Here is a 5,267-nt window from a genome sequence, read left to right as displayed (position 1 = left end):
GACGGATGGGTGGAGGGATAGATAGATGGATGGATAGACGGATGGACGGATGGACGGATGGACAGATGGACAGATAGACAGATAGACAGATAGATAGATCTTGTTGCATAGATATATATATATATATATATTTGTAGGGCAGACAGACGGACGGACGGACGGATGGGTGGATGGATAGATAGATGGATAGATAGACGGATGGACGATGGACAGATGGACAGATAGACAGATAGATAGATCTTGTTCCATATATATATATATATATATATAATATATATATATATATATATATATATATTCAGGGCATGTGCATGTGTTATGTATTTTGGATTAAGTAATCCATAAACCCTTAAACTAGTTTTGAAATTTCATTTGGACCCCTCAACTTAGACTTACACCTATCAGACACCTAATTCACCCGAAACTTGATCCACGTAAGCCTTCTTCTTTCATGCCCCATCAAATCTCCTGTGCATGTTACCAAGCGTTGCTTACGTAGAAATTTAGCTCATTCAACATTTTTCATGTTGATTAAACATATTCACATTTTTTTTAATAATGTTGAACCAACTTTGCTTTTTGCACAGTATTTTGGTGTAATTTTTTTGGCTTATTGATTTGAAAGTTAACGTTCAACTCTTTTTGAACACTTTGATTGAGATATTTTCTTGATTTTTTCACTTGGGGTTCTTGAAAATTTTGTTCTTAGTGGAGTCATTTTTTTTTCTTTTTTGAAATTTAGCAGCAAAATATACTCCCTTTAAGATTTTTTCAGCGAGACTCTCCAAAAAACGTACCTATCAAAAAATTCCATTGGAAAAACTCTTCCGACCAACCACCAACGAGCTCTAATCCAGCTCACAAAGCTCCAATACACGTTAAATCAAACCATTTTCGATAAAATTCTATCGAAAAAATACTACCGCCATCACCACTAACTCCAACGATTTCAGCTAGTCACCTTAACAACATCACCAAAAACGCACAACATAGAAAAACTAAAAAGAAATGAAATTGCTAAGATTTTTTTAAATAAAAAAGAGAGGAGGTTATAGAGGTGAAGAAGATGCCGGCTAGGGGAACGGGAGGGGGTGGGTTTGCTTTCTTTCTTATTTTTTAATTAAGAAATTACCATTATTGAAATTACTTTAATGAAAATAAATTCAAGTGTAAATTTTTTAATAAAAATAAAAATAAAATATTATTTAGTATTCAATTCACGCGTCTAAAGAAGGTGGAAAACACTCTGCTTATCACATCAGTAATTTGTGCCTGATAGGTATATATTTTGAATAATTTAGGTGTTCAATAGGTTCAGGTCTAAGTTGAGGGATCCAAGTGAAATTTTGAAATAAGTTTAAGGGCCTATCGATGGCTTAAGCCATGTAATTTTGATTATTTATATGTATATGTATATAGTTATCCTTTTTGTAATAGAAATTTACTCATATATATGTGTGTGTGTGTGTGTATGTAATGGTAAGATATTATTCGGTAAATACATATGCAGATCTTTGTGTTTATGTATAATCTATATTTTTGAGATATGTATATGTAATATATATATGTGTGTGTGTGTGTGTGTATTACAGAAAAACAAAAATCTTAATCATTAAAACAATAATCAGTTATATAATTTTTGTAAAAATCTTAACTAATATAGATTTATTAGTTATGTAGTTTAAACAACACAAGGATGATGTGGCACCTCTCTATGACCACCATTTCTATTTAGTTTTTGTCTCCCTTTTTTGAATTTTTTCACCATTTCTTGCATTGATCAATTTGTTTAATAAATAAAAAAATTATTATATTCAATTATATCTCATGAGTTACAAAAAAAACTCCACCCATTTACATTTTCTATTTAAGTAACATGTCCCTTCAACTTTCTTCTATCAAATTCTTATGATTTGAACAATCTATATATAGGCAATGGTTTACTCAGAAGACAACATTGAATTTTGTAGCCATGGTTGAATGCAAAAGAAGAAAATTAAAGCTAGTAAGTTTTCAATATATGTGGTTTTGAGCATTGAACACTTTATTTTGTATGATTTAGAATTGATTGAATTTTACAAAATATTTCACATTAAAGTTAGTAAGTTTTCAATATATGTGGTTTTGAACATTGGACATTTTACTTTGTATGATTTAGAATTGATTGAATTTTTCTAAATATTCCACATTTATAATCATTTGCTAATCATGCACTCAAGTTCAATGAAGTTCATATTTTCATTTTCTTATTTTGTATCTATAGTTAAATTTATTTTGTGATATTTATTCATGTGTTCTTGGATATTCTTTGATAGTAAAATTTATATTTATGTCATCTTCAGCGTGTTCAAATGGATCTATTTCAAGGGCAAATGAAATGACAATATTCAGATTAAAGAGTTTTGGAAGAAGAAGATCAAAGGATGACACACAGAAAATGGAGTTTGTTAACTGGCCTCGCTGCTATTCTTGGCGAAATCGTTGGTACTATTGTCATCGCCAATTTCATCTTCGTCCAAAATGATCCATCCAAGTAAAAATACTAGATGTGTGATTCTCTGGTTTAAGGTTGTGATGTTTACTCCACCTTTTTCGCAAGATTGTATGCAAATAATTTTAGTGAGTATGACAATTCTGAATCCAAACAAATAGTGGAATATTGTTCAGAAAAGTAAGAAGTATTCGTTGGGCAGAAGAGAAGACAGAAAAGTTATTGTTCTTTGGAAAGAAAAATCAATTTAACAAGCTGAACAATTTTTATGTTTATAGTGTAAACTTTTTTTTCGCTCTTTACGTCTCAAAATTTTATTGCACTTTTGTTCAACGAGAGTGGATTCGACCAAATCTGAAATACATTAGATGTATATAGATTTTTCATTTTCAAAGATAATGTTTAGAGATTTGGATGTGAGATGGAACTTTTTTCCCTTTAACAAAATAGTGGTGAAATATAGCACAAGTCACATATGAAAACAATAAGGTGACAAAAGAATTTCCACAGAAAAGTGTGCACATAATTACTCTATGATTTACTTTTTAACCAAATTCAGTGAAAGGAGATATTTACAATTTGAATCAAAAACAAATGCAGCTAGCAGGTGTAAAGTTTTGTTGTTTAGAAGCAAGGGAGGTGATATACATGTTTTGGATTACTTGCATAGTCTAAGACCTCAAGAACATGGTGCATTACCACGAAGAGGTAGATTCAAAATTTATATTTGATGGATTCAGTTTTTAGTTTTTTTTTACCGTGGCTACAAAGTTCAATATTGTCTTTTGGGTAAACCATTGCCTATATAGATTGTTCAAGTCATAGAATTTGATAGAAGAAAGTTGAAGGGACATGTTACTTAAATAGAGAATGTAAATGGATGGAGTTTTTTTTGTAACTCATGAGATATAATTGAATATAATAAATATAATAATCTTTTTATTTATTAAACAAATTGATCAATGCAAAAAATGTTGCAAAAAATTCAAAAAAAAAGGAGAAAAAAAATAAATAGGAATGGTGGTCATAAAGAGGTGTCACATCATCCTTGTGTTGTTTCTCCTTTATAGATATATATATTGATCTATTGATTAGGGAGGAAATTAAGAGGTTTTTAGATTTTTAATATTTAATTTAATATAAGATAAATTAATAGAATGGAGTAGGAAAAAATATAAAAAAAGGAGAAAAATGTAAAATAAAAATGGATGAAAAATAATTAAATAAAAACGGGTAAGATGAAAGGACTTTTGTAAATTTTCTAATTAATAGTAGATGAGAGGACTTATCTAACACAAAAAAATCTTTGATTATGTATAACATTTACTTATCTCTACAATAGCTATAAATATTTTTATTTACATAATTAACGAATTATGTATGAAACAACAAATAAATAAGATTAGATAGCTCATCAAAATTTTGTTTTTATAAATTTTTTTTATATAAATTCAACAAGTTCTTACACATCGCGCAAAGCGAGAACTATTTCTTTAATAAGACTAATATATGGAAAAGGAATCCTCAGTTTTAAATACATGGAGTAATTTAAGCGCATGATTATTCCTTATTTAACTCAACTGATTTGAGGAAAAAAAGAGATAGTAAATACCGTTTGTATATGTATTGATAGCAAACTTTGCCTAAAATACAAAATATACAACTTGTTATTTTATATAATTACAAAACAATTGCTATGAAACTACTAATTATGAACTTAAAGTTTGTTACTTTTGAAATTTTCCCAACTAATATAATTAGACAGGTCAACTAGAGCCAACTTAAACGAGTAGGAGCTAATTTTGCCACCACATTTTAAATACTAGTTTAGGTGTACATGTCTCGCGCATGTACCTCACTTTAGTGAGTTCAAATGTTATACTAAATAGAAAATTTGTTTAAATAATAAAGATGAATACAATAATTAAGTTTAACATCTTTTGAATATGTAAACTTTGAAAAAATTATTTAATTAAACATTACCCTTATCGAAAAAATTCTCGAATCCGATCGATATTCATCTACTACCTATAAACTGCAACAAAACAATACGATAATAGAAATGTAAAACAATACAAGTAAATCTAACTTTTACACCAAAATTTTCTCAAAGCGTCTGATACTCATCTACCACCTGTTAACTATAACAAAATAATACAATAATAGAGATATCAAAATAATATAATTATACCTAATCTTTACACCAAAGAATTTCTAAAATCAGATATATCAAAGCAATACAATTAAACTTAACTTTTATCTAAAAAATTCTTCAAAGTCGACCGACATTTATCTACTACCTGTGATACCTGTTGACACCTAATTTTTGCCCTCCACGACTAACTTTAATCCTGAGTTTCTTCAGTATTTAATAAACCAAAATAATTATTTCATCCAAATAAAAAAAACGTAAAATATTTTTCGCACGTGATTTTTTCATTTTAAGTAGCGATTATATACTATCGTGTTCAGTTATACGAGATTATATAATTTGTTACTTAAATATTTATTTTATAAAATATTAGATTTAATTAAGGCTTATCTTGAAAATAAATTTAAATGATTAAAATCTTAATTTAAATATAATTTATTTGGATAAATATGCATTCATTTTATTAAATCAAGAAGCTCGGCATAAAAAAAAGTATTAATTCGTATCGAATTTTAATTTAATTTAGCCAATCTATTAGATTTGACCAAATTAAAAATTAATTGACGAATTGCATTGCAATTATGATCAATTTTTAATTATGGTCAAATCTAATAGATTGGCTAA

This window comes from Capsicum annuum, chromosome 2 (assembly GCF_002878395.1).
Source record: "Capsicum annuum cultivar UCD-10X-F1 chromosome 2, UCD10Xv1.1, whole genome shotgun sequence".
Lineage (NCBI taxonomy): Eukaryota > Viridiplantae > Streptophyta > Magnoliopsida > Solanales > Solanaceae > Capsicum > Capsicum annuum.
Note: the sequence above shows the minus strand (reverse complement) of the source record.